This window comes from Lepidochelys olivacea, assembly GCF_965140295.1.
Source record: "Lepidochelys olivacea isolate rLepOli2 genome assembly, chromosome: 9".
Taxonomy (NCBI): domain Eukaryota; kingdom Metazoa; phylum Chordata; order Testudines; family Cheloniidae; genus Lepidochelys; species Lepidochelys olivacea.
In genome coordinates, this window is record NC_140419.1 from 96162633 (window position 1) to 96190256 (window position 27624).

The following is a 27624-nucleotide window of genomic DNA, read 5'->3' on the forward strand; positions in this document are numbered from 1 at the left end:
TTGGGCCTTGGAGGAATATATAGTCATTTAGGGCCAGATCATCCCTGAGCATTGTCCTGGTGCAGGTGCATTTGAATAAGGGGGGAGAGAGTGCAAAGAACCTCACAACCTAGCCCCCATTGTGCACTTTATATAAGGGCCAGGGACAATCACAGTCCTTGTGCCTGAGGGAAAAGGGCTGTTTCTTTAGTGCTCCCAAAGTGAGCAGGAATCTGTGGGTCCATGGCTTCCCTGCCACCTCAGCACTAGCTTGCAGAGTGGGGCAAGGAAAGTCAATGCAGCAGGCTGCACCCTTCCCCTGCATGCAAAGAAATTGGGGGGAGGGATTTTGCCCCCTGTAGATTCCCTGCAGTGGTGCAATTGTGCCCAAATCCCAATTTGGAGCTCAGGCTAAAAGCTGCACTATAACCTGGAGGAAGGAGTTATTTGTGTGGCTTGTTGCAAAAACACTGGCCTGGCTGCGGCTGGGCTGAGATCTGCAAAGGGTACAGCCGGTTTCCCTTGACTACGGAGCGTGCCTTTGGTCTTGCGACTTGATTGGCTAACCGCGGACTGTACAAAGCAAACCCCTCCAAAGTCAAGGGCCTCTTCCTGAGGTAATTGCTGCTTCGTGTTGGTTTTCCAGAGAAACTGTCTCTGTCTTGAGGCTAAGAGCCAGACCTCATTACTGTGTATCTCATTTTGTTTCTTTAGAGCTAGTTTGTGCCTGCAAGGCACAGCCCTGAGTAGGTGTTGAGCTCCCTTGCCTCAAGGGGAGCTCCAGGAAGAATTGGAAAAGGACGTAAGGGCTAGTCAGAATCCTTCTGTTTTAGCATGTACTACTCTGGTCAGGTGTCTGTTACTCTAGCAGGGCACCACCCCCATACTAATTCCTGTGTACATGTTGTCAATAGACATGATCAAATCTAAGCTTACAGCTGGGGGGATGCTCGCAGCCACCCACAGCTAAAGCCTGTGAAGAACAGGGACAGGAGTGAGGTCAGAGGCCCAAAATCAGGGATCCAGAAGGGGACACTGAGCAGAGAACCCCAGACAGTGCCTGCTGCTCCTCAAAGGCATCCAGGGAGCCAGTGGACATGGCCCAGAGGAATTCTGCCCGGAGACATGATCTGAGGGATGAGCAAAAGAAGCCCACAGTTGCAGAGCATCTCCCTGTCCAGCATCCTCCTCCTGGTAGGGTGGACAGCCACTGAGGCCAGCGCCAGGAGGAGGTTGATGAGGAGGTCTTGCGACTTTGTGGGGCCACGGATGGGGTGTGCATAAATCAGGAGATGCGGGGGAAAGGGCAGCCAGAACCTGAGGAGACAGCTCTGGAGGAGCCGGAAAAGGGGCTGCAACCTGGCACACTCAAGGTAGATGTGCACCAGGGTCTCCCTCATGTTGCAGAAGGGACGAGTGTCAGGGATGGAGATGAACTGTGCCAAGTACACGCCCGTGGTCATGGCTCCATGAAGGAGATGCCAAGTAATATCCCCAACAGACGGAGGGACTGGGGTGGAATACAGACTCACCCACCGGGGCTTCTCGCTCTCTGCAGGTGGAAGGAGGACCTGCCACTTGGTGTCGAGGCAGGTCACGAGGGTGTGGGAGTGAAAGGTATCTAAGCTTATATTTGCAATTGATGTTTTAATGCTGGCATGAAAAAAGAGCCTTCAAAAAACAAACAATACTTGCAATGTGTTATCCAGGTTGACTTTTTAAACAAGTTGTTATTGTCATCTTTTATTCCAAATGGAAGTGGTTCAACTGACTTAGATATACCGTTATTTAGACAGACAAACAAGTGTAAGTTTAGGGTTTTCCAGATAGTGATATTTTACTGTTCTTGGATATCCATCCTGAGCCGATGCACTGTTGGTTCAAGGAACATGTTATGAGTATTTCACCTTGGGTTGCACTGAGTTTAAAAATGAAATACTGTGGTTAGATTTTGCCTGGCACTGTTGGAGGTGATGATGGTGGAAAGGACCTTGTCATTTACCTCCTATGTCTCTGCATTGGGTCAGGAATACGCCTGGAATGCAAAGACTGGGGAGTCAAGTCCTGAAAGCAGCATTAGTTTCCCACAAGTGTATGGCGAGGAATTGGATTATGCTACATCTCCCATCGCTGGCTAGTAGAGATGCGCTTGTATGGTGGGAATGAATGTGACACCATATCAAAAGGTGGACGTACAGCCTACAGTCCATGTTTCCAGACTACTGGGTCTGCCATGGGCACCATACTTCTGGGGTAGATTGCCAATGTGTCACCTCTCTTATGTGGAAAGAACAGGCAGGACTAAGAGAAAGCCAGGAAGTTGGCAGTAGAATGGGGCTGCAGTAAAGGAGCCGGTAGCCACCCTCTGGCCAGTCAAGAGGGAAAGAAGGGACGCTAGTTGGAGAGGGTGTTAACCTTGAGGGTTCTTGGTACAATTGTGTGCCTCAGTCAGTAGTCAGTGGCATACAACACAAGCATGTTGCAATGCTATATTGAGTTTTTGCAGCAGTACAATAGCATCGAAAGTCTACTTGGACACAATTGCAAATCACCTTCTAGTTCCATGCTTGTCCATGAGGTAGGAGCACACAGCATCCTGAATTTCGCTGGCCCACTGGGAACCTGGAGCAGTGTGTAGGGGTTGGGTCAGGCTGTCCTGTACAGGCTTCAAAAAGCAGTTCTGTCCTGTGATCACTCGCTGTGGAAATATTCCTGTTTGCATTCACAGACATTATGCAAAGCATAACACACCTCTGTAATTCAAACAGTGTTGCCCACATTAGCATCCAGCCACTTCTGGAAGCATTGCCAGTGGGCTTTCAGACACCTCAAGTCACATTCCACCATTATTCTGCAGCTACCCAGTCTATAGTTGAATTCTCTTTTGCTTGAGTCAGTGACGTCAGGGTACAGCTTCATTAGCTATGGTAGGAGCAAGTATGAGGGTTGCTCAAAATAAATGCTGGCACAGAGACTTCATACATAATTACATTTCTGGGGAATAAAGTCTCTTCTTTCCCCTTCTGGTACAGTCCTGACCTCCTATGGCATTCTGGTGTCATAGACCTATCCTGTGTGTCTGACACAGCTGTTCATGAACTGACGCCTGTGGTCCACTCTGCCTTGGAAAGCCAAAGAATAATAACCTTTTTTGGTTTATGTATTCACTGGTCCCTTTCAGTGGGCGAAGGATAGGGATGTGTGTTTTGTAGAGGGCCCCCTCAAAGTTCGGAAACCCCATCCTCTGAAATCCTGCTATAACTTCAGGAGACATCAGTGATGTCAACCATCTGTTGGTAGATTACAGTAGCGATAGCCATGCATACCTATACAACCAGTCCCCTGACAGCTGACTTCCCAACACCAAACTAGTTTGCAACTGACTGCTAGCAGTCAGGGGTTGCCAGCTTCCAAATGATGATGGCCACCCATTTCTGCACCAGTATGGGTTTCCAAAATCACGTGGTCTGGCACTGGATGGTTGGTGCAAGCTCCTTTCACCAACCTTTTTTTCAAAATCTAGCAGACTACTCCAACTTCTCACCCTAGCTTTCTGCGGTCTAGTTGTTCAGGTAGACAAATCCTAATTTATCATTCATTGCCCGATGTAATTTGGGGTGCTGACTTTGGTTGTTGAAGGCCGGTTCTCTACTGCATTGGATTCATCATTAGTACACCTTTGCAAAGTAAATGTAAAAATGCTAGTTGTTTTGGAAGTGTATCACATTCATTTTGGGCAGATGCAAATGCATACACAGGATGCAGTGCAGTTGAGGCATCAACCCCTAAATCTCTAATGTAGTCGGGATCCTAGCTACCCAGAATGTTTTCCTATCTTGTACCACAAAAATTTAAATTAAGTGAAACATTCCATTTGAAAGCCAACAGATGGGAATGCTGAGGAGCAGATTAGTTTCAGTGGAAGACCTTTGCCTGAGGAACTCACTGTCTGCATGGGTACTACATACCCCGGGTCTGTTCATTTCCAGTGTGGGTGCAAAGCCCCCACTTTTCTAGCTCTCTTTCTTTCAGAGATGATGGGAGTACACAGGATGAATGTTACATTTATTATTTTAGTTGGGGTGAAACTTTTTTAGTTTGATTAAAGTGGTATTAGTGTGGGTTTATGCAAGATTAGTACTTGGGCCCAGAGACACACACAATGGATGCAGTTTTGTGAATACATTTTTTTTTTTAAGTCCAAGTGCTACCACAATATAAATAACAAAATCCAGACCGTTTATTTTCATAGAATCATAGAATATCAGGGTTGGAAGAGACCTCAGGAGGTCATCTAGTCCAACCCCCTGCTCAAAGCAGGACCAATCCCCAATTAAATCATCCCAGCTAGGGCTTTGTCAAGCCTGACCTTAAAAACTTCTAAGGAAGGAGATTCTACCACCTCCCTAGGTAGCGCATTCCAGTGTTTCACCACCCTCCTGGTGAAAAAGTTTTTCCTAATATCCAACCTAAACCTCCCCCACTGCAACTTGAGAGCATTAGTCCTTGTCCTGTCATCTTCTACCACTGAGAATAGTCCAGAACCATCCTCTTTGGAACCACCTCTCAGGTAGTTGAAAGCAGCTATCAAATCCCCCCTCATTCTTCTCTTCCGCAGACTAAACAATCCCAGTTCCCTCAGCCTCTTCTCATAAATCATGTGTTCCAGTCCCCTAATCATTTTTGTTGCCCTCCGCTGGACTCTCTCCAATTTATCCACATCCTTCTTGTAGTGTGGGGCCCAAAACTGGACACAGTACTCCAGATGAGGCCTCACCAATGTCGAATAGAGTGGAATGATCACGTCCCTCAATCTGCTGGCTATGCCCCTACTTATACATCCCAAAATGCCATTGGCCTTCTTGGCAACAAGGGCACACTGCTGACTCATATCCAGCTTCTCGTCCACTGTCACCCCTAGGTACTTTTCCGCAAAACTGCTGCCTAGCCATTCGGTCCCTAGTCTGTAGCGGTGCATTGGATTTTTCCATCCTAAGTGCAGGACCCTGCACTTATCCTTGTTGAACCTCATCAGATTTCTTTTGGCCCAATCCTCCAATTTGTCTAGGTCCCTCTGTATCCTATCCCTGCCCTCCAGTGTATCTACCACTCCTCCTAATTTAGTGTCATCTGCAAACTTGCTGAGGGTGCAATCCACACCATCCTCCAGATCATTTATGAAGATATTGAACAAAACCGGCCCCAGGACCGACCCTTGGGGCACTCCACTTGATACCAGCTGCCAACTAGACATGGAGCCATTGATCACTATCCGTTGAGCCCGACAATCTAGCCAACTTTCTACCCACCTTTATAGTGCATTCATCCAGTCCGTACTTCTTTAACTAGCTGACAAGAATACTGTGGGAGACCGTGTCAAAAGCTTTGCTAAAGTCAAGAAACAATACATCCACTGCTTTCCCTTCATCCACAGAACCAGTAATCTCATCATAGAAGGCAATTAGATTAGTCAGGCAATACCTTCCCTTGGTGAATCCATGCTGACTGTTCCTGATCACTTTCCTCTCGTGTAAGTGCTTCAGGATAGATTCCTTGAGGACCTGCTCCATGATTTTTCCAGGAACTGAGGTGAGGCTGACTGGCCTGTAGTTCCGAGGATCCTCCTTCCCTTTTTTAAAGATTGGCACTATATTAGCCTTTTTCCAGTCATCCGGGACTTCCCCCGTTCACCACGAGTTTTCAAAGATAATGGCCAATGGCTCTGCAATCACAGCCGCCAATTCCTTTAGCACTCTTGGATGCAACGCAATTTTCTGTTAAGTATTGGGGTATCTTTCTGAATCCAACTTCAACCACATTTTTATGGGTACTTTATAGGCTGAGAAACCCAGTAGCAGCTAGTTTGTTCGGGCCTTATTTCTATTTTCAAAGAATTAATAACAAAAAATGGTCTCTGTAGTATTCTGCAGATAGCAGTCCATCAAGAAAATGAAAAATCAAATAGTTTTACGCAGTTTACAATAACTGATAGTCCTTCGGAGATAACCAAATAAATACAGTCAACTAAATCATTTTGCAAACTTGGTTCAACAAACTTTCAAATGATATAAAATAAATCTCACTTTCTTTCTTGAGTTTCTGTGTTTTCCTTGTCCTTGCTAAGGATGTAACTCATTTGTTAAGTGTAGCAATAGACTTGGTCTGCAGACTGCTGTACCTGAAATAAACAGTCTTTGTTCTTACCTTTCAAGTCCGCAATCTGGTAGGGTAGATGTGCATGACAGACTTTTAATAAATAAAGGCATAATAAAATGTAGCTCAACTTTTTCCCCCCCTTGCATTGTAATATCAAAAAGATCTTGGCAGGTATTCTAATGATGCAGTGGCAAGTATAAGCATAATTATTCCTGATGCTTGCGGATGTAAAAATACCTTTGTTTTTGGCCAAGATTAAAAGTGAAGCTTGCCTTGCTGTGACGCATAGGAGGAAATTACTTTGGGCGGCATGAATTTCATCACCTGGTTACTCAGCTTATTTCTGTCATTCAAAGTCTTCAATTGGTTTGAAAGAGAATGCAGGGAGATATGCCTCTCTGGAAGCCTTCATAACTCCTATTAGCATTGATTGGAGTTAGTCCTGAATTGAGAAGTGCTCATATTGCTGTTGTTTCTGGGCTGATTTTATCAAAGATGTTCTGCATATAACGGGAAGTGGCTGTGCCTCTCCCTCGCACCCTTCCCCATGTTGTAAGGAAGGCTTCAGCGGTGTATATTTTGGGAAGTCAAATAACAGAGTCAACAGAGCAGATTAAGAGCAGCACAGAGAGATGGGGGCTGAAAACCATGGAGTTTGCTGGAGTGGAAGATACTGGAATGTCGGGAGGAAAAGCAAGCGAGTGATTTTTTTTTTTTTGAATGATCCAGATCAGTGGTCAGAGAGGGGAAACTTGGGCATGGAGAAATCTGAGTGGGAACCGCATGTAGTGAAGTCAGGGTTGAACAAGTGGCTGGTTGTTTTGGTGAGTGGGAGAGTTGATCTGGGGTTGCAGGTCAAGCAAGGAGTGAGGGTGAGGAGACAAGAGACTAAGGGGTGAACAGGATGTCAGGTGATGTCTGCAGAATGAGGGTGGTTATGGTTATGGTGAGAGAGAGAGAGAGAGAGAGAGAGAGAGATGGGAGTCAAAACTGGAGGAAGGTGAATGGGGAGGAGCCAGGCTGACAAAAGGAGCAACATGGAAGGAGAGAGGAGGGGGAGAGAAAAGGCAGGAGGAAAAGACTGGAAGAGGAGAGACGCTCCGCCCCAACCCTTTGGAATACTTGGAGTGAGGAGCATCTGAGAGATCAGCTGTCCTAAGAGACCAGCAGCAGAGGCAGTGTCAGAAAGGGAGGATCCAGGATTCTCTGAAAGCTGAGGGGTGAAGAGTCTGTGGATTATATCATGGGCGCCGACTCTGTGGGTGCTCTGCACCCACCAGCAGCCAAGCTCCCCGCCCTGCCCCCCCACCTCATCTCCTACTCCGCCTCCTCCCCTGAGCATGCCGCGTCCGCACTCCTCCCTACCTCCCAGTGCTTGCTGCCGCAAAACACTGTAGCAATCTCCGGGAGGGAGGGGGGAGGAGCGGGAAGGTGGTGCGCTCAGGGGAAGGGGCGGGGCCAGGGCAGGGATTTGGGGAAAGGATTGGAATGGGGGCAGGAAGGGCAGGGGTGGGGTCAGGGCAGGGCCGGGGACAGATGGGGGAGTCAAGCACCCACCAGCGCCATTAGAAATAGGCACCTATGGATTATACTGGTCTTGAGTAGCAGAGTGGAGGCTCCAGGAGGAGGAGGGAAGCGACTGTTGTGAATGGGGAGGTTCTCGTGAAGTGCATAAAATGGTGCCAATAGAGGAGTGGGTCAGGATGAGGCTGATGTCATTGAAGTCAGAGGTCTGAATACAGGAGGTAGATTTGGGGGGAAGGGTTGATCAGGAAGAAGACAGAGTGATTTTTAGCTCTTGTTGCTTAACTTGCATCATCACTCATTTTATTTCCTTTGTTTTGTTCCCTTCACTCCACTCTGGTAAACAGTTATAATTGCCTCCGAGTTTTCAAAAGAATATTATCTTCTGAAGATGAACTAATCTGGAATAGTTATGTTGTCTCTCAAAATGTGTGCTAAGGTCGTGTATTATAAAAACAGCCCTAGTGGGTCAGACCAATGGTCCATCTAGCCCAGGGTCCTGACTTCTAACAGTGGCCAGTGCCAGGTGCTTCAGAGGGAATGAACAGAACAGGGTGATTTATCTAGTCCAGCTCCTGGCAGTCAGAGGTGTAGAGGGACACCCAGAGCATGGGGTTGCATCCTTGGCCATCTTGCTTAATAACCATTGATGGACCTATCCTCCATGAACTTATCTAATTCTTTTTTGAACCCAGTTAAACATCACCTGGCAACAAGTTCCAATAAATATTAATGATCTGATGTAATCTCCCTCCCCCAGAAGAAAACCCCATATGTTGTATTCCCTATGAAACAGCACTTCTCATATGTACAATTTTTAGTATGTGCTTTGAACCTTGTTGACTAGCATCAGAAGTCTGAGGGTTATTCTTGGAGTCTGAGGCTTGCCTTTTGTTCTTGCATGAAGCACCAACCATGTACTGAAGTCTGAACAAGACATAGAAGAAGACATGATCCCAGGGACTGGATGGGTGATGTAAGTAGGGTGAGGGTGAGAGTCACGCAGGATTGTAGGGCAATACCTATGTTCTTATATTTGCTCATTCTATAAATCAAAAAGGTCTGAATAGATTCTTCTCAAACTTTCAAAGAAAATGTTCCTTAACTTGCTGGGGGCCAAATTCACCACCTTGCACAAGAGGGATGACCCCATGATTTTAAAGTAGTTACACCAGGGATTAATTTGATCCATGGATTTATTTGAATTATTTTCTTATTTTAAAGCAATGAGGATAATTAGCCATTGGAACAATTTACCAAGGAATGTGGTGGATTCACCTTCACTTGAAGTCTTTAAACCAGTCTTTGATGGCTGTTTGAAAGATGCCCCTATCTCAACCAGAAGTTATGGGCTTGGTGCTGAATTAATGAATGAAATACTATGGCCTATCTGAGCATAATGGCCTTAAAATGTATGGATTGCAGGATTGGAGCCCTTATCCTCTACCAGCAGTGGTAGTTATTTTATATATCAAATTTATGGAAACACTCTAGAATCTAGTTTATTTTATATGCATTTTTACCTTTTTACTGTAAGCCTGTAGTTCATGAACAAAAGATTTTTACAAAAGTGAATAAAAGCTTCCAGTTTTTACAGCCTTGCCTTCCATAGTTGTTTTTTCTAGTTTCCAACTTGGCTTTCATTTAAAGGAATCCTCCAGATGCACCTGTCATATTTTATAATACCTGGGAGAATATTGTACATCCAACACCTCTGGTACTGTGCGAACACACTGATCTCTCTTGACCTACTATATTTTAATCCAAGAGTTTCATTTGGTAATTTGCAGTCTGTAGTTTCTTTGCCTGGAGGAATGCTTCCAAGTATTTGGCACACTGCTATGTAATTACTTTCTCCCACTGTGTCTTTGAAATAATTTGCTTTTGTGTACTTTGACACAAAACAGTATTATATGATATAGAAAATGTTATTTCTGACTGGCTCATTTGTATACAGAGTTTTCTTTAGATGTAGGGCCAGATTTTAAAAATCTGGCTCTCTTTCCCACCTACAAATTGTAAGCACAACTAGTTTGCTGGGCACATTTTTGAACCTACATTTGCAGATGTAAATAATGTACTTTTACTTGGACATCAGATTATCTGATTTGAACTCAGGAGTCAAATCAAAGTTCCCCTGAGCTAGTAGGTCATTGGGCTGACATGGTTGAGGCAGATCTGTTTCATAGCCTATGGCACACAAGGTAGTGGTATGTCCAGCCACCTTTGACTGCCCTAACCCAATGGTTCAAGTATCGATTTTGCAGGTGGGTGAACTGGAGGTGGCCTTATAACCATCCAGATGGACTTACATTGTGCCCACAAAGTCACAAATCTCTGACATGTTTGGAAGGCTTAGATATTTCTGCTGAAACTGTTGTCAAGGTTCATAGATTCATAGATATTAAGGTCAGAAGGGACCATTATGATCATCTAGTCTGACCTCCTGCACAACGCAGGCCACAGAATCTCACCCACCCACTCCTGCGAAAAACCTCACCTATGTCTGAGCTATGGAAGTCCTCAAATAGTGGTTTAAAGACTTCAAGGAGCAGAGAATCCTCCAGCAAGTGACCCATGCCCCATGCTACAGAGGAAGGCGAAAAACCTCCAGGGCCTCTTCCAATCTGCCCTGGAGGAAAATTCCTTCCCAACCCCAAATATGGCAATCAGCTAAACCCTGAGCATATGGGCCAGGTTCACCAGCCAGATACTACAGAGAATTCTTTCCTGGGTAGCTCAGATCCCACCCCATCTAACATCCCATCACAGGCCATTAGGCCTATTTACCATGAATATTTAAAGATCAATTAATTACCAAAATCATGTTATCCCATCATACCATCTCCTCCATAGGGTGTGGGAGGTGAGAAGATTTATATCATTCTCACAGAACAAAGCAATAGGAACTTCACTGCAGTGCCTTGTTTCACCCTCAGGATCGATCTCTGCGTGATCCAAATGGACTACCTCAGCTGCCTCTGAAGCTGACAACTTGAGCTGTAAGCTTCTCGGTTTGCTTAAACTTATCAGGACCAGGCGGAGGGAGGGAGGGTGGGGGGAGAAAGAGTGTTTTGACTCAGTTGTTGAGACTAATTAATGGAAGCCCTAGCATGGTGTAGGAGATGCATATGGTAGGAACATGCTACCTTCTGGATGAGGTCTTGATCACTTGTCAGCCAAAGTCTTGGTCACTTGTCATGTGTTCCATAAAAATGTCCTGGCATTTGTTTTTTTTAAAGTGACGTGGTGTCAGGCACAGAGTGCTTGTTAACATCCAGATTAAATAGATTCACTTTACCTAAATTTCCTCCATCTTTAGTTGGATACAATGTGCTTCTTCACTTCCTAGCCTAAATTATTTGTTAATATACAACAGCTCAACACAATTATCATGTTATAGTCCTGAGATGGCTCCACTGGTCAGTGAAGGGATTCCACTGTGTCTGATGAGGAAAGCACTTCTGGGTCCTTAGGATGAAATTGCTGGATAAATTTAACTTTTGTTGTTTTTGTTTTGGTTTTGTTTTGTTACTTTTGAAGCAGATTCTCATACAAAAATGAACCTACCATCACTTTAACATAAATTATAAATCAAGTGACTAGGCTCTTAATAATTAAGCCTCCTCTATTACAAAATATGAAATGTATAAAGTGTTCATCTACAAGGTTTTCCAGACTATTAACATCATCATTCCCCTTTCAGATTTATTCTTTGTAATGCCCGTTTACGCTAAAGATGCACAACAGCTTGAAAACTTGGTCTTTGGTGTCTTCTTCGGTTATGATCTGCAAAGGAAAAGCTGTAGCTGAAAAAGTCAAATCCTCTGCACAGAAAGCAGGCCATATAAAAGTTTGAATTTTGGTTTTAGTGATCATTATTTGTGATGGTCCTCAGCTCTGTGAATCAAAATTTACTTTCCAAAACCCATTTCTTACAAGTTCAGATGTATTTGCATCTGATTTGTGACTGGGGGTATTTGGTTGAGAGGGTCAGATTAGAAGTCCTCCTCTTTCTCTCCCCCCCACAACAAAGGAGAGATCTCCACAGCTTTGAGTTCCACATGTTTGTGTGTCAAGAACATTACTGCTCTTGAGATAGTCACTGACTCCTAGTGGCAGATGTGCCTTTGCATGAAAGTGCATAGTAAGACAAATTCTGTCCTTGCATTGAGAATACTGAGAGTGAAATCCTTGTCCCATTGACATAGAGTTTTGCCATTGACTGGAATGGAGCCAGACTTTCACCCTTTGTTTCTATGGGCGTATCTGATTTGGGAAATCTTCAGATCTTGATATTGTGATCATTAGGATAGAATTATCCACGTGTTTTTTCCCCCAAAAAATCGATCCTTGAGAGACTTCTACTGCATACATTATCATATAGTGCACATTTGGTAATTTATTATTAAGATATTGACGGGCTCACAAGAAAGAATAGCAGTAAACTCTTGTCTGAGGGGGAGAAAAAATGCTTCTAACATTGTGGTATAGTGCCTGAAGCCAAATGTTGAAGGCAACATACACAATCAAAGTTACCTTAGCAACTTGTATCTATAGTACCATTCTTACCAGATACAGATTCATTAAGACTGTGAGCATATTCTCAATGCTCCCAAAGCTTACCCAGCGTGAGGGAAATTCTCTCTTCTCTTGGCAGCAGCAATCTCCAGGCCACAGGATTTGCACATAGGGAGTGCTTGCAGGAGAAAACCTTTTGGTTGTTTTGTTTTTTTTGTCTGCTGCTCAAGAGACAGCAGAGGGAGCTTAAGTAACAAACCCTCTTCCCAGAGCTCATTAATAAAACAGATACATTTTACAGGTAAACAAAACACGGCCATGATAGCTTATTCCCCACAGGAAACTTGGAAAGGGAAAGAAAACCAGTGTTTGCTGAGCGGAAAAAGACAATCATCAGGGAAAGAGAGAGGATGGGAATGCACTATGAGCCACTTATAGGAAGTGAACGGTATCGTAGAATCTAAGAGCTTCTCTCTAACTCATGGGCAATCAACAGTATTGCCAGACCCAAGCATGAAAAAAATTCGTGAGTCAAAAATCATGAATCATGCCTCCAAAAAATGGGATTTTTTAAGCTATAACTTTGGGGTTCTTTTTGCCTTCTGGTTTCTGAGTCTGATGGGTGCCCTCAGGTCAGGTTGTCAAGCTTTTCTCCACAGCAAGAAGGCTAGAAATTTAGAGTTTTGTTAAATGAATGCTGAGATTCTTAAGGAATCACTTGATGGCAGGAGCTGGGGCATTGAGAAAGCCACTCAGTCTCATGAGACTCATGACAAAAATTATGAGAGTTGGCAACATTGAAAATGCTATGAGTGTTTCCATGGACAGGTTTCCCCCTGCTGAAGAAAAACCCATGGGGGGAAAGGGAAGGACATCTGCCAGGATCCTCTGATGGAGTTGTGTGAGGGTGGGGATTTTCTCCCCCTCTCTCACAGAATAGGCCCATGGAATCTATCACCAAACTCTGACAAGCCCAGGCTATCATAATAACAGCCATACTGAGTCAGACCAGTGGTCCGTCTAGCCCAGGATCCTATCTCCGACAGTTGCCAATGCCAAGTGCTTCAGAGGGAATGAACAGAAAAGGGCAATCATTGAGTGATCCCTCCCCGGTTATCCACTCCCAGCTTCTGGCAGTCAGAGTCTGGGGCCACCCAGAGCATGGGGTTTTATCCCTGACCATCTTGGCTAATAGCAATTGATGGACCTATCCTCCATGAAATTCTCTAGTTCTTTTCAAACCCAACCTAAACTTTGCCTTCTCAGCAGCTCTGGCCCCAGCACCTCTGCAGTCCCCTTCCCATGCCCCTCTTGTGTGAGACAGGTGGCTTTATAACAAGGGCAATACAACCCCAGGCTGTAATATAACCTTTTCTCATCAAAGGGAAGTGAAGTTTCCCTACCCCATCCCTGGCCCCACCCCCACTCAATGAAGCCCTCTGCACTGATCTTCCTCTAGTGGAGAGGGGATTTCATGGTATCCTGAGAAGAAGTGGATGATGTCTCCAAGTTAGATCAGTTGTCCCTGTTTGGGAGAGAAAATGGGAACAGACTCTTGAATGGAAGGGATCCCCCTCCTTGAAGATCTTAGGGGTACAGTCCTCCACCATGGCCACCACCAGTATAAACGTCCACAATCCAAAAAGCATGGCATTATTATCAGCATCATTGTGGTAATTGTCATTATTAATACTTATTTTATGCCATAAAGGTGTATAAAAAGTTACTGCACCAATGCAGATAGTTTAGGTGGCAATATCTTGGGGCAGGGAATCTAAGAACAAATAGAACGAGATGTGTGTGCACAAGGGGAAAGATGGGAAGAAGAATACCTAGGTCTTGCATAGTAGTGTTTCATCAATACATCTTCAAGCATTTTATTATGGAGGTCATTATCTCCATTTTACAGATGGGGAAACTGGGGCACAGAGAGGGGAAGCAACTTGTTCAAGGTCACGCAGCAGGCCAGTGGCAGAGCTGGAAATAGAACCTTGGACCCTTGAGTCCCAGTCCACTTCTCTGTCCATTAGGCAACACCGCATAAGGGCAGTAGGAGGCTACTGGACTCATCTTCGAGGCAAGAATATTTTTATGATTCTACTTTTTGTTTTAATTATATTTAAATGTGTAAAATGCTAAATATCCGCCTCCTGGAAGTGAAGTTTGAGAAGGGATTTAAAGAACAACCACCATGGAGGATGGAGATCAGAAGGGAATTTCCTTTACTTAATTAATTAATTTGCACTGCAGAAGCATCTGTGGGACCAGACCACATTGTGCGAGGCACTGTACCAACACAAAACAAAAGCAATCCAAGTTTCCGTATTTCCCTTGTGAAAGAAAATGTATATATTCCTGCTCAGTACTTACACACCACTTTTTTGGGGGTAGAGGCATGCGTGCTTGTTTGTTTGTTTGGGTTTTTTATGTTTTTTTTTTTTTTTTGGAGTTGGGTCTAATATTACCAAGAACCCTCAGCTTTGTGGAGCATTTAGTAAATGAAGTACCCAGCACGAAATGAGACTATCCGAAATAAAGGGTCCTTGTTAGGAAGGGCTGTTAATAGAACCTAATATGGATTGTGCAGAGAATTTCACTTAGCTATGCATTAAGCACAGTGCAAAAATATAGTCTTTGAACTGGTTGCCTTCAGCTATAACGTCATGTCAGAGGACAGTTACCTAAACAAGTGCCATTGATTTTTGCTCATTCAGTGTACGGTTATTTCCAGCCCTGCACACCAGCACGTACTTAATCATTCTTTCACGGGCTAAGTGATGTCTATATATTGGGTTTCTTTTTCAAAATGCAAACCATTTTAATTTGTGCAAAAACTTCCCTTTTGTTTTGTGTTTAGGGAGATGAAAAACAATTGTTTTATGTCTTTGATGACAGGAAGCTAGACGTGGCAATAAAAACTTGCTGAGACCCACTGCTCTTCTCATGGGTCAATAAACCACTTGGCTGCCTGCCTGTTAGCCAGGCAATCAATCCCCTTCAGAAAAGACTGAGACCAATTTCCCTCTTGCTGTGTACTTAATAATTGGCCCAGTTCATTCCATTGTCAAAATCCTTTTCCTTTGCCTAGATGATAGTCTCTTATCAGTAGTCCTAAAGTGTCATCTTGTGGCCAATGTGAGTTATGGTTTTATATCAGCATGAGGGAACATATGTAAGTGCTCAATCCTGAAAATCTTTTCTTATGCAAATTCTCCCATTGATATAAGTATATTAAGACTCCTCCGTAAAGGTTGCAGGGCTGGATCCTTACATCAGAAATAACTGATGATGGGTGGTAACAAACATACTAAACAATTTGCAATCCATTTAAAAACTGCTGCTTGTCAAATTTACATAGTTAAATTCTTTTTTAATATGCATTTAACACTCCTTGAAAAACATGCAAAAAGTCATACAAGTACCCCTCAAATATATGTTCTTACACATTTGCAATTGGCTGACTGCAGCATGATATAATTTTAGTTTAAAACTTCTGACTAAATTAACCAAATTAAGATTTTGAATAATAAGTAAAATAAACTGTTACCCTAGTTTTGTAATAACTGTGTAGAAAAATAAAATACATTTTAATGTGAGGCATTCCAAGTTTCTTAACCAGCAGTGATGAGGAATGTTCATTGTTTGTGCTGCGGTGTTATTACACACTGATAGAAATCAATGTATTTGTTGTTTGAAAGAGATGCTGTAACTGTATTGTAAACCTAACTTTGCATTTGTAAATAAGATTAAGGGTCAGATCCTGGCCCTCAACACAGTCCTTTGGGGCCATAAAGCTGTCTGAACAGCACAGATGAGTATTTCCCTGGTTTGGAGGCTCACTGGCATACAGCCACCTCTGTTAATTCTAAATCACCCCTTTATTGTTATCTTGTCATTGGGGGTGTGTCTGAAAATCACTGGCCCGTCAAACATCCTATGGAAAGCGCTGCCAACAACTCCATGTTTGGGGTAGTATATAGCCACATTTCGCCCCCTAATCTGGTTCTGCATCAAGCATATCTTGACTGTACCAGAGGATCTCATGCTGCCGAATCATAGAATATCAGGGTTGGAAGGGACCTCAGGAGGTCATCTAGTCCAACCCCCTGCTCAAAGCAGGACCGATCCCCAATTAAATCATCCCAGCCAGGGCTTTGTCAAGCCTGACCTTAAAAACTTCTAAGGACGGAGATTCCACCACCTCCCTAGGTAATGCATTCCAGTGTTTCACCACCCTCCCAGTGAAAAAGTTTTTCCTAATATCCAACCTAAATCTCCCCCACTGCAACTTGAGACCATTACTCCTTGTTCTGTCATCTGCTACCACTGAGAACAGTCTAGAGCCATCCTCTTTGGAACCCCTTTTCAGGTAATTGAAAGCAGCAAAGTTTTTTGAAACTTTGAAAGTTTGAAAATTGAAAGTTCACCTGGCTTTCACCTGCAACAAGAGTAATTAGAGCTGGCTGAAGAAGTTATGCTCTAATAAATTTGTTAGTCTCTAAGGTGCCACAAGTACTCCTGTTCTTTTTGCGGATACAGACTAACACGGCTGCTATTCTGAAACCAGTGGAACCATAGTCTGTCAGAATCTGCAGTTCTGTCAGAAACAAAATGGTGAGACTGAGTTCGCTTCACCGGAAACTTTTTTCAGACAAAAACCAAGGGGAAAAATATACTGGCAGTGTCTAAATGTTCCATTTTGACATTTTTTTGGAATGACATGTTTTTATTTCATTTTGAACCATGTATTCTATAGTTTTGTTTAGAGGTGTTTTCCTTTGCAGAAAATTTAAAAACTTTTGGTTTTCATTCTGATTCAGAACAAAACCAAATTTCAAAATACTTCATGAACTGGAATGTCCATCCTGCTCTGCTAATTACCCACTAGCAGTACGCTCTCTGGAGCCTGCGATTTTTTTTTTCTTGTGCAAAATTAATTGGAGCAAGGCCCTTTATAAGCCCTACAGAAGGCTTTGCAGGAGGCCAGGGTGAAATGGGCATCTGTGCACAGAATGCCCTTATCTACGTGCTCCAGAAGTGGATTCTTCACTGGCCCCGAATAGATCAAGACGCTAAGCAATAAATAGAGCATTCCTGTGTCAATGCCAGCAACTCTTGTGACGTTATTTTGAGGCTTGCAATATTAGTGGTGGTTTTCTTAAAGCCCCAACTCCTAGAATCCATATAGTTATGCAAGAATTCCTGCTTTCATCTTCATTTTTAAATAAAGTTTCTAGCCTCTGTGGTGGCCAAGATCCAACATTTATTGTTTTGGAGCGGGTCAGCGGGGGGGGGGGGGGGGGGAAATGGATTAAAAATCTTGAGAATCTTGTGATTTATTTTGTAGGGGTCTGACTCATATATTCGATCACTTGGGGTTGACAGGACGACACAAACTCCGTCACTGTGCAGATGCACTTGCTCAAAAACTTCATGGAGGGGTGGAGAGCAACCATGGTTGGCATAATTCCTGCAGAGAGTCTGCCTGGAGTTGGAGAAGTGAATCCCATCCCCCATTTCCATTCCCTGACCCCACACAGCTGCACTGTCTCACCTTGCTACAGTAAAGCCATTAATGTTTTAATGAAAGCTTCCGCTTCCATTGTTTCTGCATAGTCCTCTCTGAATTACTGGAGAATCTCTCTTATCTGGTTGACCAAGCACTAGTAGATCAGGATAGACAACTATTTACTCTCCCTGACGTTGGGCAAAGGAATTCAGTGTCATTCATATCCCAAAACATGTTTAGCAGCATAGCTACCATATGTCAAAAATTCAGAAGAATGTTCATTATATCCAAAAAGCTTTAATTTCAAATGGATTTTATGTACATAATCAAGAAAGGACCGTTCTGTTGTGAGCATCAATCTGCTCCCATTGAAGTCAATGGGAGTTCTCCCAATAGGATGACCAGATGTATTGATTTTATAGGTTTCAGAGTAACAGCCGTGTTAGTCTGTATTTGCAAAAAAGAAAAGGAGTACTTGTGGCACCTTAGAGACTAACCAATTTATTAGAGCATAAGCTTTCGTGAGCTACAGCTCACTTCCTCAGATGCATATCGTGGAAACTGCAGCAGGCTTTATATATACACAGAGAATATGAAACAATACCTCCTCCCACCCCACTGTCCTGCTGGTAATAGGTTATCTAAAGTGATCATCAGTGGGCCATTTCCAGCACAAATCCAGGTTTTCTCACCTCCACCCCACCACACAAATTCACTCTCCTGCTGGTGATAGCCCATCCAAAGTGACAACTCTTTACACAATGTGCATGACAATCAAGTTGGGCTATTCTAATAAATTGGTTAGTCTCTAAGGTGCCACAAGTACTCCTTTTCTTTTTGATTTTATAGGGACAGCCCCGATATTCAGGTGCTTTGTCTTATGCAAGCACTATTACTCCCACCTCCTGTCCCAATTTTTTACATTTGCGATCTGGTCACCCTATCTCCCAATGACATTACCTGGAGTAAGATCAGGCCCCATGTGAGTGAGCTTTTCAGAAAGGATGGCTGAGCAAAACCAGTGCTTTCTTTAAACTTTTTTTCAAGGTGATATGATACAGGCTGGGGCTTTTGGAAATGAGTGCCTAACTCCCTAGTCTCTTCTGAAAATCCCAGTTGTAACTGATAACTGTTTTTGTCTGTTTCAGACACTTTACATTATCTCAGTTCTAAAAAAAAAATGCAAAATCAAAACTTTTTCAAAGGACACTTTAATCCCTTGAACATATTTTCCCTCTCATTTAGGGAAGCATGTTTACAGAATATACCAAGTCACTTTTCTGCTCTTCTTCAGTAACTGCTGTTTCGTAGATATATCTCTCAAAAATGTATAATTGTTTAGAGTATAATCTAATAGACAATTGGCTAAGATCTTACAGGTTCTTTATTTAGTGGAGCCATTCACACACTGCAGTTCTAACTTACCTTATTTCAGTGGTTATCACGATATGGCAAAGTTTAAAAACCAGGAAACATTTCTCTAACAGTACTGCATCAGCCATACCATACTCTTCGTGTGTTGACAGCAAAAAACGGAAGCGTGCGTTGGGTATCAGAATCCCTTTATTTTCGCTTGTGGAGGAAAAAATAAGCCCTCTCTTTGTTTGGTTTGTTTGATGGTTTTGTTTTCTGGGGAATCCAGGTGATTTTTTTTTTTTTTTCTGGCTGGTTAACGAGGTTGCAATCCTGCAATCAAATCTATGCTACAGCAGAGTTCTGGATTACAGCACTGGTCAAGTTTTTCCCCTTGGCAACTGTTGAGGTGCATACCAGAGCAATAGTTCCTCCATTGTAGAGATTTCTTCCATCTCTTTCAGACAACTAGTCCCAAAGAAGCAGGGTTTCTCAACCCGTGGGTCAGGACCCAAAATTGGCTCACCAGAATGTTTCAAAGGGTCTCATGGCAGCTCCTGTCCCACAGGGCTGGCTGGGCTCACCTCCCTGTTCTAGGCACTGTGACCTCTGAGGTCCCAGCATGACTCAGGTTTGGCCCAGCTGTCACAAGGACAGGAGCCCGGGAAGGCCAAATTTGAGTGAGTGACGCTGCCACCCCATGAGTCAGGTCACAACTTCACTCCCACAGATTTAATCCAGTCAGGAGGGTGGGGCCAAACTGGAGCAGTGCTGCAACCCCAAAGGTTGCAACACCCTGACCGGAGAGCCAAGCCCAGCCAGCCCCACAGCACAGGCGTTGCAAGAGCCGCCATTGTAGAGTGAGTACCCGGCAGGACCCAAACCCCCGTGGGGGGCAGGATCTGACTGAAACCACCCCAGGGCAGTGCTGGAAGCAGAGCGGGGCAGCCACCCAGGGCACAAAGACTGCCAAAGACATGTGATTTAAATGTCACAACGCACTTTTTCCAGTAGTGAAATGCAGCGCCAGAAAGTTCAAAGGATATAGTGCTGGTGAGGCGCAAATCTTGGCATAGCTAATAGTGCCTCAAGAAGCTGCCTTCTCCACGTGGCATCGCTAAATTAGGCCTGGATTAAAATGCAACTGATAGAGTGGCCGCTCATGAGTTCCCAGAATACAAGACTTTCCAAAAACCTAAGAATGGTGTGGGCTCACCCACACCAGCTTGACGTAGCCCCACCAGTGTGACCTCACATATATTGTGCATACGGGGGTCACTCTGCATGGAGGGTGCCATTTTGAAGCACGCGCCACGCTCTGCCACCACCAGCATAACCTTGCAAATGGCAGCAGAGACTCATGCTCTTTAAGATGGTGTCCCCCATTCATTACCAGGCAAAACCATGTCTGCTTTAATCTCAGTACCAGACAAGGGACAAACCACCACCCAAGAACAGGACTGTCCAGTTTAATAACAGATGACTGGCCTGCCTAGATGTACATTCAAAAGGATGCCCAGTAACCTCCCCATATCACAAAATATACATTCTCCTTCTGATACTCGTTCAAGATTTTTGGATTACAAACTATGAAAAAGCTGGTGCTGATACCCTATCTAGTGTAACTTGCAGTGAATTTCGCTTTTAAAGCGTTCCTAAGGTAAATTAGATATTGATTTGCAACAAAATGGAAGACTCGTCTCCTTACCAAACTTTGTATCTTGTAGATTTTAAGTAACAAGAATTTGACATCTGATGATTCTAAAAAGTAATTTTGTTTGTTGGTTTGTTTTTCAGTTGCAGATAGAGACCACATTGGAGACTGGGGCCCTTTGTACAAACACATAGTAAGATTCCCCTAGGCTTCTTTAGGTAGCATGCAAAATTACCTATCTTTTGGAGTTAACCCTATCCCTTAGTTTGTGAAAAGTTGTGTCTGACTTGTACTGACCACTGTGGTCAAAGCCTCTGTGTCATTGGAGAATTAGTCTGAAATCAACAAGATGAAATTCAATAAAGATAAAGCAAAGTACTACCATTAGGAATTAAAAATTAAATGCACAACTGCAAAATGGGGAGTACCTGGCTAGGCAGTAGTACTGCTGAAAATGAACTGGGGAGTATAGAGGATCACAAATTTGAGTATGAATCACCAATGTGATGAAGGTCTGAAAAAGGCTAATATCATTCTGGGGTTTATTAACAGGAAAGTTGTATGTAAGACCTATGGGGTAACTGTCCCATTCAACTCAGCAGTGATGAATATTTTGTCCAGTTCTGGATGTCACACTTTAGGAAAGATGTGAATGAATTGGGGGTGAGTCTAGAGGAGAGCAACAAAAATGATAAAAGGTTTAGAAAACATGACCTATGAGGAAAAGTTAAAAATGATATATTTAGTCTTGCGAAGAGAAGGCGAAGTGGGGGGACCTGATAAGTCTTCAACTATATTAAAGGCTGTTAAAGAGGACAGTGATCAGCTGGTCTTCAGGTTTACCGAAGGTAATATAAGAAGTAAGGGGCTTAATCTGCCCATCTCTAGGAGATTTAGGTCAGAAATTAAGAAAAACATTCTAACTATAAGGATAGTTAAGCACTGAAATAAGCTTCCAATCTGGAATCCCCATCTTTGAAGGCTATTAAGAACAGGTTGGACAAACACAGGTCTCGCGCCCTCCCCACCCCCGTCCCGATCCACAGGTTCCCAGGCAACCTTTGTATCCCAGCTGCCTCTAGTGGCTTCTGAGTAACTAGTGCGCTGAGTGGTTAATAGAATCTTAGCCCCACAAGAACCACTGTCCATGGGAGTCCTGAGTGGAGGAGCACCAGATCCCACTGACTGGTCTGGCTGTGCAATTTAAGGCAGAAGGAGTCACAGGAAGTTGTTTGTGCAACTCGATGAATTCCTGGCTGGCTACTACATTGGACCCTGCCTTCTCACCTGACTCCTGTGTCTAGCTTTCCTGCCTTGTTCCTGATCCCTGCCCCTGGTCTCTGACTCAACTCCTGACTCCAGCTCTGACCCTCGGTTTGACTCCTCTTGGCTCAGGTTACTGATTCCTGATGCGGACTCCTGCTCTGACCGGTAGGTCTGACTGCCAACACCCCAATTAGGACTGGTCCTGCCTTAGATGACCTTTCTGGGTCCCTTCCAGCCTTACATTTCTATGATTCTGTCACCTGCAAAATATGTGCTTACAGTGGTGGTGTAGCTGTGTTTGTCCCAGGATATGAGAGAAACCAGGTAGGTGTGGGACTATCTTTTATTGAACCAACTTCTGTGGGTGAAAAGTACAAGCGTTTGAGCTATGCAGACCTGAAGAAGAATTCTCTGTTGCTTGACAGCTTGTACCTTTCACCAATACAAGGTGGTCTAATAAAAGAGATTGCCTCCATCACCAAAGTATGGCCAAGCAACAGATGCTTGGGCACGAGTTCAGTATTAACCTAAACAGTGAGCTGGGTTTTCCTTGGAGGTTTGTCATTCAAAAGTTGCTTCAGACTGGCTAAAATCACAATCCCATGTGCTGAGGATATAGTGACCATACAAGCTATGATAATACAGTATTGTAAAGTGTAAGAGTAGCAGCCGTGTTAGTCTGTATTCGCAAAAAGAAAAGGAGGACTTGCGGCACCTTAGAGACTAACCAATTTATTGGAGCATAAGCTTTCATGAGCTACAGCTCACTCCATCGGATGCCATGCAGTGGAAAATACAGTGGGGAGATTTATATACATAGAGAACATGAAACAGTGGGTGTTACCATACACACTGTAAGGAGAGTGATCACTTAAGATGAGCTGTTACCAGCAGGAGAGTACGGAGGGTGGGGGTGGGGGGGGAGAGAAAACCTTTTGTAGTGGTAATCAAGGTGGGCCATTTCCAGCAATTGACAAGAACGTCTGAGGAACAGTGGCGGGGGGTGGGGGGAGATAAACATGGGGAAATAGTTTTCCTTTGTGTAATGATCCATCCACTCCCAGTCTCTATTCAAGCCTAAGTTAATTGTATCCAGTTTGCAAATTAATTCCAATTCAGCAGTCTCTCATTGGAGTCTGTTTTTGAAGGTTTTTTTGTTGAAGAATTGCCACTTTTAGGTCTGAGATCGAGTGACCAGAGAGATTGAAGTGTTCTCTGACTGGTTTTTGAATGTTATAATTCTTGACGTCTGATTTGTGTCAATTTATTATTTTACATAGAGACTGTCCAGTTTGACCAATGTACATGGCAGAGGGGCATTGCTAGCACATATCACATTGGTAGATGTGCAGATAAGCGAGCCTCTGATGGTGTTGCTGATGTGATTAGGCCCTGTGATGGTGTCCCCTGAATAGATATGTGGACACAGTTAGCAACGGGCTTTATTGCAAGGATAGGTTCTTGGGTTAGTGATTTTGTTGTGTGGTTGCTGGCGAGTATTTGCTTCAGGTTGGGGGGCTGTCAGTAGACAAGGACTGGCCTGTCTCCCAAGATCTGTGAGAGTGATGGGTCGTCCTTCAGGATAGGTTGTAGATCCTTGATGATTCATTGGAGAGGTTTTAGTTGGGGCTGAAGGTGATGGCTAGTGGCGTTCTGCTATTTTCTTTGTTGGGCCTGTCCTGTAGTAGGTGACTTCTGGGTACTCTTCTGGCTCTGTCAATCTGTTTCTTCACTTCAGCAGGAGGGTATTGTAGTTGTAAGAATGCTTGATAGAGATCTTGTAGGTGTTTGTCTCTGTCTGAGGGGTTGGAGCAAATGCAGTTGTATTGTAGAGCTTGACTGTAGACAATGGTGTATTTATAGCACCTTTCATGAGGAGCCTCTCAAGGCACTGTACAATCAAGACACCATAATTACACACTGACATTCTTTTTCGTCCAACTTAAATGCTTCAGAGAACATTTAAGTCTTTAATCTAGTCTAACTCAGGGACAAATGGAGATGTTGTCATATCACAAGGCAAGGGAGTTCCAAAGCCTTCGGGCACTGTTAACTTCTAGGATTAATTATTACAACTCTCTTCTCATTGCCCTCCATTGCCCTGACATGGTTTTACAGTTTCTGCAGAAGATCCCAAATTCTGCTGCCAGAGTATCTCCTTGCAATACGCCCACTTGGCAAACACTTAACGCTAACATCAGGGGGTGCAGAGTATTGAATCCAAAATTGCTCAGACCTTTCCCGAGCTATGACTAATGCATTTTGATGTCTCCATTTGTGGAGCTTCTGCCCATCCCTGAGTATCGCTCATTCCTGTGGCCTTGATGCTCCAGATCCTTGCGCTCTGTTTCTCAAGGAGTGCAAGAATCTTGTGCTCCACTGCATATATAACGAGAGACTGTGTAGGTTTGACCCAGCCCCTCTTGAAGTCAATGGAAAGACTCCCATTGTCTCGAGTGATCATGGGATCATGCCCTGTGTGCGTAAGCTTCAGCACCTGGCATAGTTCTCTGCATAGGGTGAAAGTAAGTCTCAGGTACCTTACTCCCCCACTCCCTTGCTTTTCAGAGCACAGGGAAAACAGTTGTGGCATGGGTGGAGAATGGGAATGCCAGATATGAAATGGGCATACATGCAATTTTCAGCATGTAGTAAAGCACCTAGCTATGCGTTTTCAATTAGGCTTCACTTCTTCCAACAAGAAATCAGAAGTTAGTAGCCAGATTGGGCTCGGGTCCTTTTGTGCACTCAGTCCTGCTTGGTTTTGTTTTTTTTTACTTTGTGCATATGTGTGCAGTGCTCCACAGCTGCCCTGGATCAAGCTCTGTATCCATACAGACAACTGGCTTTACCCAATAGCTATGAAACTGCTTGCCAGCCAAAAGCTCTAGATATTTCTACCCCTTGGGATCGGAAACTTAAAAGTTCCTGTTTTAAAAAATGTGTGTTTTGGGGAAATGAATATGTAGGCTCTCCCCCCCCGCCCCATGCTAGTTGTTAACTTTAAGCTGATCATATAGGGCTCAGAGCTGCATTTTGTGAAAGGCGGTAGAGAAATTTTAAGACTGCTTTGTGTTTATATCTGTTGCAAGCTCTGAGAAGCAGAGTGGTGATGGAGGTCAAAAAAGACATTTTCCCCATAAATATTCTTGATTTCCCCCCACACACATACACCCTGCTCCAAGTTGAAGGTACAACTGACTTACAGCTATGCACCAGAAGGAATTTTTTGTTTGTATTATTTGTATAAAGCAAGCATTGTTGCAGCTTCCAAAAAGACATGGGTTTAGATTTCTGGGTTGTGCTCTTTTCTTGTTCGGGGGGCATCTTACACAGATGTAAGAAAGTCTTCCCTCTCTTCTAAAATTCAGAATAGGCACAGGGTTTCTGTTACAAAGATTCATATAAATGGCAAAACCCACAGCAGAGCTGACACACACGTAGGTGTAGTAGATGCTTCCAGAAAAAACCCACCTGTGTTCAAGATCTCAAGTCGAGCTGAATCTCTCTGTGCCTCTTCCAGACACTGTTCCCAACTGCATCTGACCCTACGAAGTCATTAAGAGCCCCAGTGTAAGAACATGTCACTCAAAAGTCAGCATGCATGGTCCCAGCCAGGTGCTAAACCTTGTAGGGTATTCTGGCTTCATGACAAGTGCGCCATGTTACATTTGGAAGGCACTCCAACTTGACACAATAATTGATGGGGTCATTAAGTGATTGTTAAACTGACTCATTAAGCCTAGCTCATTCATGCATTGTGAATGTCCCTTACATTTAACCCTACACTGGCAAGTTTCATTTCAGATATTTATTGCAGTAAACCTGTTGACTTCACATCTGTTAAGATATGCCTCGGTAAACACAAATCATTATTTAAGTCCGTGATTCCCAAACTACGGACTGTGGGCAGTCAAAGTTTCATGGAGGGCCATGGAAGGCAGATTAGCCATGTGGTGATGGTTCTTCTCCTTGCTTCCAGTTGCTAAATAGCTTTAAAGCAAGCTAAAAATACATTGGATGCTTTCCTAATATTACTCTCTCTCTAAGCAATTGCTATTGCAGCCAGAGGAATGTTGTTCAAATAGGAGGGAAGGTGGTCTGCAAGGTCATCTCTGTCTTAAGATGCAGTCCACACTATGAGAGAAAAATGTGAAAATCCTGATTTAAATGATCTTTCTTTAATTCTTCACTACTTTATATTGTCCACTATTCATCAATGACAGCTCGGTGTGCATCCAAGGACAGCATAGGGACAAGGAAAGTTTGCAACCCAGGTGTGAGCATGTGCTTGCTCAGCCAACGTGCATTCTCAAAAGGCACTAGAAGTGCAGAAAGAAAAAGCTACCTGAGGCAGCTTTGTTGTATTCTTGTGTGTACCCAACTAGAGAGCTCTGCATCCTGTGGCCTGTGCGCTGGACGTGCAACCGCAAATGAGACACTCAGTGGGGTGTATGGCAGGCATTGGAGTGAGGCTATGACAAAGTTATCTGTGCACTTTTTCTCTCTGTCTATCTCCACCAACACCAGCTGGAGCAAATGTCTTCTGTCCCATAGCCCTAGTGTAACACCGACAGACCCCAGTTGGCTGCGAATTCTAAAGCTTAATCATAGAATCATAGAATATCAGGGTTGGAAGGGACCCCAGAAGGTCATCTAGTCCAACCCCCTGCTCGAAGCAGGACCAATTCCCAGTTAAATCATCCCAGCCAGGGCTTTGTCAAGCCTGACCTTAAAAACCTCTAAGGAAGGAGATTCTACCACCTCCCTAGGTAACCCATTCCAGTGTTTCACCACCCTCATAGTGAAAAAGTTTTTCCTAATATCCAACCTAAACCTCCCCCACTGCAACTTGAGACCATTACTCCTCGTTCTGTCATCTGCTACCATTGAGAACAGTCTAGATCCATCCTCTTTAGAACTCCCTTTCAGGTAGTTGAAAGCAGCTATCAAATCCCCCCTCATTCTTCTCTTCTGCAGACTAAACAATCCCAGCTCCCTCAGCCTCTCCTCATAAGTCATGTGTTCTAGACCCCTAATCATTTTTGTTGCCCTTCGCTGGACTCTCTCCAATTTATCCACATCCTTCTTGTAGTGTGGGGCCCAAAACTGGACACAGTACTCCAGATGAGGCCTCACCAATGTCGAATAGAGGGGAACAATCACGTCCCTCGATCTGCTCGCTATGCCCCTACTTATACATCCCAAAATGCCATTGGCCTTCTTGGCAACAAGGACACACTGCTGACTCATATCCAGCTTCTCATCCACTGTCACCCCTAGGTCCTTTTCCGCAGAACTGCTGCCTAGCCATTCGGCCCCTAGTCTGTAGCGGTGCATTGGATTCTTCCGTCCTAAGTGTAGGACCGTGCACTTATCCTTATTGAACCTCATCAGATTTCTTTTGGCCCAATCCTCCAATTTGTCTAGGTCCTTCTGTATCCTATCCCTCCCCTCCAGCGTATCTACCACTCCTCCCAGTTTAGTATCATCCGCAAATTTGCTGAGAGTGCAATCCACGCCATCCTCCAGATCATTTATGAAGATATTGAACAAAACCGGCCCCAGGACCGACCCTTGGGGCACTCCACTTGACACTGGCTGCCAACTAGACATGGAGCCATTGATCACTACCCGCTGAGCCCGACAATCTAGCCAGCTT